This window comes from Suncus etruscus, chromosome 1 (assembly GCF_024139225.1).
Source record: "Suncus etruscus isolate mSunEtr1 chromosome 1, mSunEtr1.pri.cur, whole genome shotgun sequence".
Classification (NCBI taxonomy): Eukaryota; Metazoa; Chordata; class Mammalia; order Eulipotyphla; family Soricidae; genus Suncus; species Suncus etruscus.
Genome location: NC_064848.1, coordinates 198,278,895 through 198,294,274, shown reverse-complemented (window position 1 = coordinate 198,294,274; position 15,380 = coordinate 198,278,895). Strand labels below are relative to the sequence as shown.

General features: G+C 46.1%; 1 non-coding gene across 1 annotated transcript; it reads left to right on the top strand.

Moving 5' to 3' along the window:
• The first annotated feature begins 15,065 nt into the window (after positions 1–15,065).
• LOC126029303 (U6 spliceosomal RNA) lies at positions 15,066–15,171 on the top strand. The gene has a single exon (XR_007502928.1). It is a non-coding gene; the product is annotated as a U6 spliceosomal RNA (small nuclear RNA).
• Positions 15,172–15,380: the final 209 nt, after the last annotated feature.

Below are 15,380 nucleotides of genomic sequence, written 5' to 3'. Positions count from 1 at the left end.
CTTGAACATTTTGGGGCGCTGAAATGAAACGTAGTTTACTTCCTCACCACCTCACCTCTTCTTTTCTCAGCCATAGAGTTAGGACAATCGGAAAAATTTTGGGGTGGGGGAGAGATCATCAAATGTCGAACCAAACCAGATCTCCCCTCCACCCAACCCAACGCCCCAATTTAGTCCTGTTCACAGCTGGACAAGGATTTGTGGCGGGTTTAGGGCTGTGCAGACACGTGACTTCAGCACTTTACAACCTTTTTTTACGAGGAATGTTCGCTGCAATTTCATATTTATAGACTCATTGCTGAGAAGTCTGCACTAAGTGCATTCTGCTCACTGCATGGGAAAGAAAAAAATGGACGTGTCCTCCATGAACAGTACATACACCAGTAGAGGTTTGAGGTGTTTGGAGGAAAATGAGGACAGATTGCTGATTTCTTTCTGTATTAGTGATTCTTCTGGTACTTCTAGATTTGCAATAAATGTTTGCCTTTCTTATTTAAAAAGAGACTGATTGGTTTGTGGTGGTTTTTTATTTGTTTGTTTTAAATAACTGCATTCAGCATTCAAGCTCTCAAAACACTATATTTTTCACTCAATAAGATGCACATAGTTTTTAGACAAGGAAAACAAGAAAAAAAATATTCTGGGAGGTCGGAGTGATTGCAGAGCGATAGGGTGTTTGCCTTGCACACAGCCGACCCAGGACCCAGGACGGATCCCGGTTCGATTTCTTAGCATCACCTATGATCCCCCAAGCCTGTCAGGAGTGATTTCTGAGCACAAAATTAGGTGTAACCCCTCCCGAGGCACCAGGTGTGACCCAAAAATCCAAAAGAAAAAAAATAGTAATAATCTAAAGCAAATGGTGCAATGCAAGACGATGTCAGGAGATGGCGGCTGGGAACAACCAACCTGCTAGGCCAAAGTATATTTACAATACGCTGGTCCACAGCTAGTTAAACAAATTTACCTAACTCTTTTTTAGATCAGAAAGTAAGAAAATATTTTTAAATACTTTTTCATTACTATAAAAGAAAAAAGTCGCAGCAGCGATCCAAGAGTCTTTGTTTGTTTGTTCTATATTTTTTGTTTGGGGCCCAGATTCGGTGGCGCTCATGGGTTACTCCTGGCTCTGTGCTCAGAAATTGCTCCTAACTCGGGGTGGGGGGGCACACCATATGGGATGCTTGAGATCGAACCTGGGTCCATCCTGGGCAAGCCACGTGCAAGGCAAATGCCCTACCGCTGTGCTTCCACTCTGACCCAATCAAATGGTCTTAAACAAAACTTTATATATCACAGTTAAAATATGATAATCTGATTGCTTGTACTATGTAGTATGTAAATAAAGGGGGCCTAACACTGCAATGTCAAGTGGTTCATATTTGCTCTCCTCCCCTGCACTCAAACTTCAGTGCTAGACAGCATTCACTCCATAAGAAGCATAGACATTCCCCCCCCCTCTTTGTGGGGAGGTGCGTCATATGGTACGAAAAGTACAGTAACTTTTTTTGCAGTGTTAGGCATTGAATGCAGAATCCCAATCGCACAAGGCATGTACTCTCTATCCCTGGCTTTTAATTTCTGCAAAATTCTATTACAGTACATAAGTACATTTCCTAGAGTTGTTGCTTGAACTTAATTATGTCTTAGTAAAGAAATATATGCCGGCGGCCAGAGAGATAGCATGGAGGTCGAGCATTTGCCTTGCACACAGAAGAATGGTGGTTCGAATCCCAGCATTCCATATGGTCCCCTGAGCCAGCCAGGAGCAATTTCTGAGAGTAGAGCCAGGAACAACCCCTGAGCACTGCCGGATGTGACCCAAAAACTTAATATACATATATATATCGGGACTGTAGCAGTGACACAGTGGTAGGACATTTGCCTTGCACATGGCTGACCGAGATCCGTCCACATCCCATATGTCTCAAATGTACGAATGAGATGATAAGGCAGAGAAAAAGGAATAGCAAAGCCACACGTGGTACAATAGTCCTCAGACCCATCCTAACTAATTTGCAAGGAAACAGGCACTCCTCTCAGGTTCTGAATACTTTCTTTCTTTTTATTTTGGTTTTTTTTGGGTCACACCCGGCGGTGCTCAGGGGTTACTCCTGGCTGTCTGCTCAGAAATAGCTCATGGCAGGCACCGGGGACCAGATGGGACACCGGGATTCGAACCAACCACCTTTGGTCCTGGATCGGCTGCTTGCAAGGCAAACGCTGCTGTGCTATCTCTCCAGGCCCTGAATACTTTCTATAAGGACCCTGAGGACCAAAATCTAAAAACTCTGCTGCCAAGTAGGTCCAGTTCTTATCGTATGGAAACTGCCCCTCAAAATACCTAAATGTTCTGGGGCTGGAGCAATAGCGCAGCAGGTAGAGCATTTGCCTTGCATGCAGCGACCAGGGTTCAATCCCTGGCATCCCATATGATCTCCTGAGCCTACCAGGAGTAACCACTGAGCCATACAAATTAGGTGTGGCCCAAAAACAAAACAAACAAACAAAAAACCCATAAATATACTATTTCAGTAAGTTTAGGTGTCCTGATATAACATATCACAAAAGATTCTAGGGGCCCGAAGAGATAGCACAGTGGTAGGGCGTTTGCCTTGCATGCATCCAACCCCAGGTAGTCCCCAGTTTGATTCCCACAATCCTATATAGCCCCCGCCAAGCCTGTCAGGAGCAATTTTTGATTGCAGAGCCAGGAGTAACCCCTGAGTGCTGCCTTTGTGATCCAAAAACAAACAACACACACACACACACACACACACACACACACACGTTCTAACTGTTTCAATGATGTAAAAATTAGAAAAGTTGGTCTCCTGACCACCACCAGGAATGATCCCTGAGCATAGAGTCAGGAGTAACCCCTGAGCACTGCTGGGTGTGTCTCCCAAACAAAAATAAAATGTAAATATCAAAAGTACTAAAAAGGGGGATGGAGCAATAGCACAGTGGTCCATCAGGACTGATTCTTGAGTGCAGAGCCAGGAGAAACTCCTGAGCACTCCCAGGTATAGCCAGGTATGGCCCTGAAAACAAACAAACAAAAAAGTGCCTTGCACATAATTGACCCTAGTTTGATTCCAAGCATCCTAAATGGTCTTCCCAGCCTTCCAAGAGTGACACAGGAGTAAACCCTGAACACCACTCGAGTGTGACCCCAAAACACAAAACAAACATAAAAGTTGTTCTATCCAGGGGCCAGAGAGATAGCTCAGCAGTAGGGCATTTGCCTTGCAAGCGCTGACCCAGGACCAATGGTGGTTTGAATCCCAGCATCCCATATGGTCCCCTGTGCCTGACAGGAGCGATTTCTGAGCAGAGAGCCAGGAGTGCCACCAGGTGTGGCCCCAAAACAAAACAAAACAAACAAACAAACAAACAAGAAGCTGTTCTATTCAGATATCCCAGATAAGATATATATATATTCTTCCTTAACCAATACTATTCCCAGATCCTTCTTAACAGTTACCAATTTTATACTCTAATGATGTCTAGTGTAGAGGTTTTTTCCCCGTAAAACAACAAAAGGTCAAGTGATATATGGAAAATGGATCCAAAATCAGAAAATCCTTTTAAATGAGAAGTATTTATTGCACTTAGGTTTCTGTACTTCTCTAGTATTCTGGAAAGAAAATGTTTGAGAATCCTTATTTTAATACATTCATCCAGATGTGGGATTTACTTAGAAGGGATCCAGCATTTGTAATGCGTATGCGCATTATTCAAAACAACCAACGTAAAGACAATTTAGACGTGTTGCTTGCTAAAAGGTCCCTTCACACATTTAGAAAAGCTCCTTTCCAAACCTGCATCTTGCTTTGCAAAGAACATTCCCCAAGTGGGCCAATACCAAGGTCTAGCTAAGGAACCGAGCGCCCCCTGCTGTCCTCTTGCTGCAACGACTCCCTAAGGGCTCTGAACAAGGTAAGAGCCGAGTTGAACAACTTGGTTGTTCATGGAAGTAAAACACCAATAAAAGATGAAGCCCAGGGGGACCAGTCCATGGGAGGAAACTTGTCACAAAGAGCAGGGGAGTGTAATTAGGGAGTTATGGCAGAGAAGGGACCACCATTACAATGATAGAAATGATCACTCTGGACAAGAACTGGGTGCTGAAAAGAGGGAAAGTGATAGACATGATAACCCTGCAGTAACTATTGTAAGCCATAGTGCTTAAAAAAAGAAAAGAAAAGAAAAGAAAAAGATGCCATGGGGTCGGAGAGATAGCATGGAGGTAGGGCATTTGCCTTTCATGCAGAAGGTCATTGGTTCAAATCCCAGCATCCTATATGGTCCTCCAAGCCTGTCAGGAGCGATTTCTGAGCCTGGAGACAGGAGTAACCCCTGAGCACTGCTGGGTGTGACCCAAAAACCAAAAAAATAAATAAAAAGAAAAGAAAAAGAAGCCATAGTAATTATACAAAAGGTAGGGCATTTGCCTTGCATGGAGCCAACCCATGTTCGATCCCTGACATCCCATATGGCCCCTGGAGCCTGTCAGGAGTGATTTCTGAGCACAGGGTCAGGAGAAACTCATGAGCACCAGTGAGTGTGGCCAAAAACCAAACAAGCAAACAAAAAACACCAAAAGATAAGGGAGAGAAGAGGAGAAAAAGGAGGAAAAGGAAGAAAAAAACACCAAAAATAGGGGGGAGAGGAAGAGGAGGAGGAAAAGGAAGAAGAGAAAGAAGAAAAGGAAGAAGAACAGCAGAGAAACTGGGGACATTGGTGGCAGGAAATGTGCACTAGTAAAGGGTGTTGGACATTGTATGACTGAAACTTAGTCCTGAACAACTTAGTAACTGTATTTCAATGGTGATTCAATTTTTTAAATTATTTTTTAAAATGCCTCCCAACAGCAGGAGTGATAGCACAGAGGGTAGGGCATTTGCTTTGCATGTGGCCAACACAGGTTCAATCCCCAGCATCCTATATGGTTCCCTGAGCCTGCTAGGAATGACCCCTGAGCTCAGAGCCAGGAGTAATCTCTGAGCGCCACTGGGTATGACCCAAAAATGGAAACATAAAGCCTCCCATATCCAAGTCAAAATGACCACAGAAGACTATTTACAAAGCCTTTTCAGATCCTAGAGGAAAGACAACAAAAAAATTCAGTAACGTACCCCTTGACCCCCACACCTCCAACCCCTTTCTCCATTAGATTCCTGGCACCCATATGATCCCCCTTGCCAGCCAGAGCCAGGACTAGCCCCTGAACACTGCTGAGTTTCCCTCTCCCCCACCAAACAAAATATTTTTAAAATGCAATTCAACAGAGGCCTGCGGCTGTGGCCAAGCCCTTGTTTGTATGAGGCTCCAGGATTGAATCCTGCCACTGCCAGGTGCTCTGAGCACTTGAGAAGAGCTCTTAAGCACAGACAGTTGTGTCTCCCCAAAATGAAATAAAATTAGAAAATACAACTCAAGGCTAATTATTGTGAGAAAATACTGTCTGAGATCATGCATTTATTTATATTACATGTTTACCTTTTTGTCCCATCAAGGAAAGAATCAGCACTCTGATTCTCCTAGCAACTTACTCCCTAGAATTCAATAGGCATCCCTAAGTCCCTTTCTTTTTTGTTTTTTTTTTTTTGTTTTGTTTTTCTTTTTTGTTTTGGGGTCCCACCTGGTGGTGCTCAGGGGTTACTCTTTGCTGTCACTCAGAAATTGATCCTGGTATGCTCAGGGGACCATATAGGATGCTGGGATTCGAACCACCATTCGTAATGAGTCAGCTGCATGCAAGACAAACGCCCTACTGCTGTGCTATCTTAGGTTCCCCTAAGTCTCTTTCTTACTCAAGTTCCAATCCTGCATTTGTTGGTAAACTCAGGACTTCCAAACTGAGTAACCCCACTGGGTTTTCACTTGCCTAATTTCTGTAGAACCTGTCCTCAAAGGGTTCTGAGGAACTCTGACCCTCCTCCATAAGTCCTCTTGGTTTGATTTTATAAGTATTTCCAGAACTTTGCCGAGCATTTCCCGCCATCAATGTCAACAGTTTCCCCCTCATCCTCTCTGGAATGTACACTGGTGAAAGTTGTTGTACATTGTATGACGGTAACTCAACCATGAACAACTTTATCTGTGAATACAAAAAACTGTAGTAGGAGCAACCTTGTAACCATGGTATTTAAGTTTAAAAAAAAGAAATAAAATTAAAAATTAAAAAAAGAACCATGCTGTGTTTTTCAGCTGACAGCGGGCACACCAGAGAGCCTCACTTGTACCATCTTCCCTGCTTCCCACCCTCTAATCATCTTCTCACTGGGTTGCCCACTTGCACTCTAAAGCCTCAAGCATCCCAACCACCCATCTTGGGCCGAAGTGGTAGCATAGTGGTATGGCATTTGTCTTGCACATGGCTGACCCAGGACAGACCTCGGTTGGATTCCCCGGCATCCCATATATATGGTCCCCCCAAGCCAGGAACGATTTCTCAGCGCATAGCCAGGAGTAACCCCTGAGTGTCACCAGGTGTGGCCAAAAAACAAAAAACAAAAAACCATCCATCACTGTCCTCTTGGAAGCCATTCAGCGGCCCCACTAACGCTCATATCAGACATGATCAAGTTTCAAATAGGCTTGAGCCCAGCTGCCTGCAAATGTGACGTTTTGGGTTAAGTCAGCCACTCAGAGACTCAGGCCATGAAAGCCTTCTCAGTGTTCCTTAGTGCATCAACCCAGTCAGGCAGGGAAGGTCAAGTTCTGTCCTCCCCAACCCGAGTGTTTGAGACCGAGGATGTTACCCCCCAGCTGATGACCGGTAAAGAACGGGTCCCAGACTGATGATGGCCAGAGACACTTGATTTCTTTCTAACATTGCTAATATAGGGCAAGAGAAAGAGATGTGTGTGTAGGGCAACATGGCCAGGGTTATAAAAGATATAAAAGGTGGGGGTGAACTGATAGCACAGTGGTAGGGCATTTGCCTTGCACACATCCTGGGATGAACCCAGGTTCTATTCCCAGCATCCTATATAGTCCCCCAAGCCTACCAAAAGCAACTTCTTTGTTTTCCTTTTATTTTGCTTTTTGGGACACACTGGTGATGCTCAGGGGTTACTCCTGGATCTGTGCTCAGAAATCACTCCTGGCTTGGGGAATTATATGAGATGCTGGGGGATCAAACCACGGTCCCTCCTAGGTTAATGTGTGCAAGGCAAATGCCTTACTGCTTGTGCCATCGCTCAGGACCCCAGGAGCGATTTCTGAGAACAGAGCCAGGAGTAACTCCTGAGCACTGCTGGGTATGGCCTCCAAACCAAAAAAAAAATTTTTTTTAAGTGTATAAAAGAAGGTCAGCCAGGGGGACATGAGTTGCCAGAAAGAAGTTTAAACTTAAACAATGGGGATTAGGGGAGTCTGGGGTCTAAGGAGCATCATAATTGGTGACTATAATGACCACAAAGTCACTAGGCATCTCATTAACTTGAGCTCTCTGTGAGGGAGGAAGGACAGCCTGAGAGCGACCACAAATCTTAGGGAAACTGTGCCTCTCTTTGTGCTGTCCTTCCCCATATCTGGAGCAGTTGTCTCTGAAGCATTTGCCTCAAGGAGAACTCTAGAATAGTTGCTCTGCAGGGGTCTCAAACTCAATTTACCTGGGGGCCGCAGGAGGCAAAGTCGGGGTGATCCTTGAGTGCAAAGTCAGTAGTAAGCCTTGAACAGTGGGGGGTGTGACCCAGACAACTAAAACAAAGCAAAACAAAAAAAGATTCCTCTAGGGCAGGGCCACAAAATGTTGTACGGAAGGCCGCAAACGGCCCGCGGGCCGAGAGTTTGAGACCCCTGCTACGAGGTCCATCTGCCAGGTGGTTAGGAACAGCATCAAAGGAGGTTCCAACACTTAGGAAATTAGCCTTGCCCTGGACACCTAGGCTTCCCTTTGCCCAGAACACCCTTCTGTTCTGCCCTGGTGTGACCCTGTAACTCAGTTCTCTCCCAGTGTCATTCCCTGTGCCACCCAGAGCATGCTAGTTCCACCTCTTTACTTCATCTCTCCAGCCTCAAAGCAGACACCTGCCTTGACTGCCTGTTCTCCAAGTGTGGGGACCAATAGTAGATTCTGAGTTCCAAAAATACTTGGGGGGTGGGGCCAGAGAGATAGCACAGCGGTAGGGCATTTGCCTTACATGCGGCCGACCCGGGAGGGACCCGGTTCGATTCCTGGCATCCCATATAGTCCCCCAGTCTGCCAGGGGCGATTTCTGAGTGCAGAGCCAGGCGTGACCTTTGAGCACTGCTGAATGTAGTCCAAAAACCAATCAATCTGTCAATCAATTAATAAATAAAATTAAAAAATAAATACTTGGGGGGAGGTGTAGTACAGTTGAACTAACCTGGTGCCAAGAGGACAGTAGACTCTCTGCAGACTCTCTACCCAAACTCCAGATAGACCAGTATTTGGGCTGATACCATCAGAACCATTTTGAAATAAATGTGGGAGTCCTCCCCATCTTCTTGTACGTCCAGAAGACCTGGCAGCTGAAAATGGGCCCCACGAATGTCACAGTAACAATAATAATTCTTGGGCCCGGAGAGATAGCACAGTGGTGTTTGCCTTGCAGGCAGCCGATCCAGGACCAAAGGTGGTTGGTTCGAATCCCGGTGTCCCATATGGTCGCCCGTGCCTGCCAGGAGCTATTTCTGAGCAGACAGCCAGGAGTAACCCCTGAGCAACACTGGGTGTGACCCAAAAACCAAAAAAAAAAAAAAAAAAAAACAATAATAATTCTTTAAATTCCTGGACCTCATGCCTGAAAATGCAGCTATGCAAACTTCATTTTTGTTTAATATTGTCACCCCCACAGGAACACACCAATTTAGATGCCAACATGTAGCTGAAGTCACTTAACGTTCCGAAATAAAAGAAATAACAGAATGGCCAGCTACCAACAAGAGCTTACTACACTTTGCTATAATGACTCAGTGACCTCATTAGAGATACAATGATTTACACACATTTGCTTGTTGCTACTTCTTTTTTTTTTTCTCCTTTTTTTAATTTCCTTTTTTGGTTTTGGGCCACACCTGGTGTGCTCAGAGGTCACTCCTCCTGGCTCTACACTCAGAAATTACTCTTGGTAGGCTCAGGGGATCATATGGGATGTGAAAAGTGAACCCGGATCCATCCCAGGTCAGCCGCATGCAAGGTAAACACCCTGCCCTTGTGCTATCTCTCCGGCCGCTCAATACTGTTTGGTTTCTCTACAGACCACAGAGAAGATTATCTCACACTTGTCCTCACTTCTCTGATTTTCCTCAGATGACAGCCTCAGTTTCACCCACATCACAGCAAACTGCACAATTTCATCTTTGCTCATTCCATTGCGTAGGCCACAACTTCCTTAGCATTCACCAGGATTCACTGGGGTTCTTCCATATATTCCAAGCTAGTATATATACCAAGTACTACCATGAACAGAGTTATGCATTTATCTCTGCAAATTAACATTTTCATATTGGGGAGATCTATAAGGAAGTTTTATTTATTTATTTATTTGGTTCTTGGACCACACCCAGTGATGCTCAGAGGTTACTCCTGGCTATGTGCTCAGAAATTGTTCCTGGCTTGGGGACCTGGCATGGGACGCTGGGGGATCGAATCTCGGTCCTTCCTAGGTCAGCCACATGCAAGTCAAATGCCCCACCGCTGCACCACCTCTTAATCTCCAAGTTTTAATTCTTGCTTTTTTTTTTTTTTTTGGTGATGGGAGAAGGCCCACACTGGTGGTGTTTAGGGTTTACTCCTGACTTTGAGCTCAGAGATCATTCCTGGTATATCACTCTAGACCATATAGTTGACTGCATACCAGGCAAGCATTCCTCTCTTTGTCCTATTGCTCTGGCTCCTCTGTTCATGATTTGTGTCCAATCACTGTAGCAAATCACATTAAGCACTCACCCTGTTTGAACACCCAGAGTATTCACCCTGCTTTTCCTATTCCCTGTCTTCCTTAAACACAGAAGCACACACCTTGTTTTAATACCCTCTTACATCCTACCTGATTGGCTGACACGGAGTCCACACCCTACTCTCCCCTAATATAAATATCCATTCCCCACCTACAATAGTTACTGTCCCAAAGTGGCTGGTGGGTGCTTCTCTACTCACGTGACTTCTACATCTTTGGATCTGACCTCCCCAGTATCATTTACATACACCATACTATCTTTCATGGAGACAGAACCAGCAAGAATTGAGGGACTCGAGGGGGCCGGAGAGATAGCATGGAGGTAAGGCGTTTGCCTTTCATGCAGAAGATCATCGGTTCGAATCCCGTCGTCCCATATGGTCCCCCGTGCCTGCCAGGAGCAATTTCTGAGCACGGAGCCAAGGAGTAACCCCTAAGCACTGCCGGGTGTGACCCAAAAACCACACACAAAAAAAAATTTGAGGGACTCTTGTCACATTCTCAACCAACAACACTGTTTCCAGTCCCTTTGACATGTCCCTTTGACACTGACCTGGTATGTATTTTCCTGTCTAAAAACACTGTTGCATGAACAAATAAATTAAGCAAATAAAGAATATACTTCATGGCGCTGTGCAGTCGTGAAGAATGCTCCCAACATTTTGCTCCAAACCTTCAGTTTCATGATGAGCCCAGACAGGAGAATAGGGCCCCAGGAAGCAGGATCCTCCCTCCTCTCTGAAGATGAGGCGTGCAAGGCATGGCTGAGAGTTTTCCAGCAGCATTGCAACAGTTTCTGTCTTATCTTAACCTATTTTCCAGTTATGTGTGTGTGAAGCAAGAAACTATTTTATTGAAACTTAATTAGAAAGCTATAAAGGAACAGAGCTATAAAGAGAGTTGAAGTACTTGTTTGAAAAGAAAACATGGGCTTCTCCAGAGTGGAAAGAAACAAGTAAAGAAGCAGACAAGGAAATGAGATTCGTGTTCAAGGAAGAATATGGACTGGAAAAGAAATCTTTTTTAAAATACTTTTATGCCTTTCTTATTTTTTTATTTATTTATTTTTAGTTTTTGGGTCACTCCCAGTAGTGCTCAGAGGTTACTCCTGGTTCTGCTCTCAGGAATCATTCCTGGCGGGCTCAGGGAACCATATGGTGCTGGGGATTAAACCCAGACCAGTTGCATGCAAGGTAAGTACTTTAAATTTCTCTCTCTGTCTCTCTGTCTCTCTCTGTCTCTTTCTGTCTCTCTGTCTGTCTGTCTCTCTCTCTGTCTCTCCTGCATGCAACATAAGTCCTTAAATCTCTCTCTGTCTCTGTCTCTCTCTCTCTCTCTCTCTCTCTCTCTCACACACACACACACACACACACACACACACACATGACGTCAACTGTGATTTCTCTGATTCTGAGCAACCCCAGAAGACCCCATTTGAAAAGACAGCAGTTAGAACTAAATACTAATGATCCCTTTAGAGATCATTTGCTGCTGAGATCTCTAACCTGAGTCCCATTTCTCATGAGGTCGTACAAAGTGGCTACATGAGAAACCTGGCACATGGACGGTGGGTTTCATGGCACGCGGGTGTAGTGAACTGAGCAGGTCTGACCCGGGCATGGCCATATGACTGGCACATTCTGGCTCTGCTTGCCAAAACTGAAAATGCCTTTGAAAGAGACCCAAGGCCCTCACCATGGGAATAGAGTAAAAAACTATCAACCTGCCCCAACTGTACAAATCAGAGAAGTCCCAAAGTGATGTCCTTAGCCTTAGCACCCGGACAGGAGAGAAAATTACAAAACTATACAAGTGAGAGGAAGGCAATGATATAGCACAGCTCATAGGGTACTTGCCTTGAATATGGCCGACCAGGTTTGATGCCCGGCATCACCTATAGGCCCTGAGTTCTGCCAGGAGTGATCCCTGAGCAAAGAATCCTGAGCATAACTTGGTGTGTCTCCTTCCTTTGAAAAAAAAAAAGTTTGTGTGGAAGGAAAGTGTCTCCCCCAAAAGGCCACCAACTGAATGGAGCAATTAGCTGACTGGTGCCAACCTTTAGGTGATTCAGGGCCTGTAATAGGGAAGTCAGTGTGAAGCCAGAGTTACAATGTAGTGGGGAAGGAGCTTGCTTTGTTCTGATACTGAATATGGTCCTCCCCCAAGCACCACCAGTAATTCCTGAATGCTGAGCCAGCTTTGGGCACTGCTGGGTATAGCCCAAAAATAGAATAAATTTTTCAAAAAGGTCAGTGTCACAAATAATGCTCCTGGATTTTTGGGGCACGGTGTAGGGAAACTCCATGAGTTATCACCTCGTCCCTGTGAGAAAGGGGCTGTCCCAGAAAGAGCTGTCCCAGAAAGACAAGAAGCCAGTGTGGTGAAAAGAAGAGGGGAGAAAGGGGGACCCTACACAGCAGCTGGGGATGGTAACTGGGCAGACACTGAAAATCAGAGTGGTGGATTGAGATTAGAAAGGGGGGGGGAGGTGGCAGAGAGATAGCATGGAAGTAGGGCATTTGCCTTGCATGCAGAAGGACGGTGGTTCAAATCCCGGCATCCCATATGGTCCCCCCAGCCTGCCTGGAGCCATTTCTGAGCACAGAGCCAGGAGTAACCCCTGAGTGCTGTTAGGTGTGACCCAAAAACTAAAAAGAGAAGAGAGACCCAAAAACAAAAGGAGGGGAGAGAGAGAGAGAGAGAGAGAGAGAGAGAGAGAGAGAGAGAGAGAGAGAGAGAGAGAGAGAGAGAGAGAGAGAGAGAGAGAGAGAGAGAGAAAAAAAAAGAGAGAGAGAGAGAGAGAGAGAGAGAGAGAGAGAGAGAGAGAGAGAGAGAGAGAGAGAGAGAGAGAGAGAGATTCAGAAAGGGCCAGAGCAATAGCACCTGCCAGGAATGATTTCTAAGCCTAGAGTCAAGAGTAACCCCTGAGGGCTGTTGGGTGTGTGGCCTGAAAACAAAAATAAAATAATGGGGCTGGAGTGAAAGCAGCATTTGCCTTACACTCTGTCAACCCGGACAGACCTGCGTTCGATCCCCAGCATCCCATATAGTCCCCCGAGCCTGGCAGGAGTGATTTCTGAGCACAGAACCAGGAATAACCCCTGAGCACAGCCGGGTTGGCCCAAACCATTTCCCCAAATGCACACAGCAGAGGTGGTTGGATCTCCAGTATGCCATTTGGTCCTGGAGGCGCATCAGGAGGGACCACTGCGCATAGAGCCTGGGGTAAGCCCCGAGCACAAGCGGGTGTGTCCCCCAAACCAAATAAATAAACAAATCAAAGTCCTGTGTTCCCACTCACTTTCCCAAGCGAATCTGGAGCTGCTAAGCTGCAGGGACCAGGTGGGCTGCGAAGCCCAAAGAAGGGCTTTGGGGATGTCCACGACCCCCGACCAAGACCTGCATCTCGAATCCTAATGTTTAAGGTAGCAACGCCCCCCCAACCTCCTGCACCAGGTTGCAAGCCTAATTGCATTTTTAAAACTCTCTGCAACTCCTTTAAACGGCCACTGGACAAAACAGTGAGCAGGAGAGAGAAAAGGGGGCTGGGACCAGCACCCCAACTGCCTATCAACCTGGGACCCGACCCGACCTGACCCGGACCCCGGCCATGCCTCGCCTTACCCAAGTCCCAGAAGCACTGTCCGGTCCCCGGCCCGATGCAGCTTCCCTGCTGTCCTGGCCCCGCTCCGGCGGAAGCAGCTCCCCGCTGGCCCCTTCGCTTCCTGCCCGACTGGCCTGTCCCGGTCCCCGTCTGTCCTTGGCCCGAATCACTGCAAGCAGGAGCTCGCCTGGAAACCACCCACCGTGCCCCCCCCCCCCCCCCCGACTCCCTTCTTCTCCCGGCTGACTCGTCCTGGTACCTGGTTTTTTCTCCTGTGTGTTCAGAAAATTGAATATTTTTTTCCCTAGAAAATATCTGCTTGGATTTCTGCTTGTGGCCCAGTGGCAGTTGCTTCCAAAAAAGAGGATTGACCTCTGGTAAACAAAACGGAGGGACAGTGAATATTCACACACGCACACACACAGACACACACAGACACACACACACACACACACACACACACACACATTCCGAAGACATAGTTAATTAAATACAAGCAATCAATTGTGCCCAGGTCACATTCCCCAAAGCTGCTTAACCAGAACCTGTTAACACAAAACTTGGGCGTGCCCCAAGTTAGTCCAGTGAACGGATCCATGAAGATTCCTGAATTTTTCCCAAGGCAGAACAAGTGCAGAGCCTTCCTAAATAACACACACACACACACACACACACACACACACACACACACACACACACGTCAGATTTGAATATTTGTTCCCTTCGTTTTAACTCTGAGCAGAGAAGCCAAAGTAAAGGACAGTTTATCCTTCGTTTAGCATTAAGTTCCTAAAACCCAAAGAAAAGGACAGCCTTCTGGGGCTGGAGTGATAGTGCAGCAGTAGGGCATTCACGCCTTGCACGCAGCCGAACCAGGACAGACCGCTGTTTGGTCCCCAGTGTCCCCGATGGTCCCCCAAGCCAGGAGCGATTTCTGAGCACATAGCCAGGAGTAACTCCTGAGCGTCACTGGGTGTGGCCCAAAATCCAAAAAAAAAAAAAAAGAAAAGGACAGCCTTCTTCATATTGTCCTAGGAACCCCAGCCTCACCCTGGCTTTTTTTTTTTCCAGGTCTGTAGGTAAGGTGGATTGTTTCACCCAAGTGCCCGAGCCCAGAGGAGAGGCTAAAGTAATAATGGTATATCTACACAATAGGAAAAATGTATATTTTTCCTGGCGTAGGAGTAATAGCACAACCATAGGGCGTTTGCTTTACATGCTGCTGACTTGGGATGGATCCAGGTTTGATCCCGGGCATCCCATATGGTCATCACCCACCCCCAACCTTCCAGGAGCGATTTCTGAGCACAAAGTCAGGAGTAACCCGAACGCTGCTGGGTGTGGCCCCCAAAGAAACAAAAAATGTAGAATGTATATTTTTCCTAATACAGCTGTTAGGAAAAATGAAGTCACGAAATTTGCTTAGACAGGGAGAGTATCATGTGGGGCAAAATGAGTCAGAGGGAGAGGGACAGACATAGAACATGGCACCCATGTGTGAGATATTCAAAGAAAAACCCACAGTGTTTGTTTCAGTAGCACAGATACTAAAATAGGAAAGAAACGGAGAAGATCGGCATGAGCCCTGAGCAAGGATGACACAGAAATGCTTAAGTGTTTCATATTTTTAACACCTTCAGTAACACTATTGCAAACCACAGTGTCTTAAAAAAAAAGAGGAGGAAGAGGGAGAGTGAGTGAGTGAGTGAGTGAGTGAGTGAGTGAGTGAGTGAGAGAGAGTGACACAGACAGACAGACAGACAGACAGACAGACAGACAGACAGACAGACAGACAGAAGAAAAATGTCTGCCCTAGAGACAGGCAGGGGAAAGGCAGG